The sequence below is a fragment of the Triticum urartu genome, chromosome 3, assembly GCF_003073215.2.
Source record: "Triticum urartu cultivar G1812 chromosome 3, Tu2.1, whole genome shotgun sequence".
In the NCBI taxonomy this organism is placed as follows: Eukaryota; Viridiplantae; Streptophyta; class Magnoliopsida; order Poales; family Poaceae; genus Triticum; species Triticum urartu.
The window spans coordinates 581,734,754-581,734,973 of record NC_053024.1 but is presented as its reverse complement, the minus strand read 5'-3'; positions in this window follow the sequence as shown (position 1 = coordinate 581,734,973).

Here is a 220-nt window from a genome sequence, read left to right as displayed (position 1 = left end):
AAACGACGATGAAGCACACAGTTACCTATGATGCCCAACGTGTGGAGGAGCGTGTTCTCAATTTCAAGGGATCAATCAAGGGGCATTGAGTGTTGAATCGAAAGTTGGCGCATGAGCATATGATGTTGATGGTTGACTACTTTGTCCCCGATGCGCAATTCGAGTCCTTTTTCTGTTGTTGGTTCTGGATGAGCCGGACTGTGTTCAATCGCCTCTACAA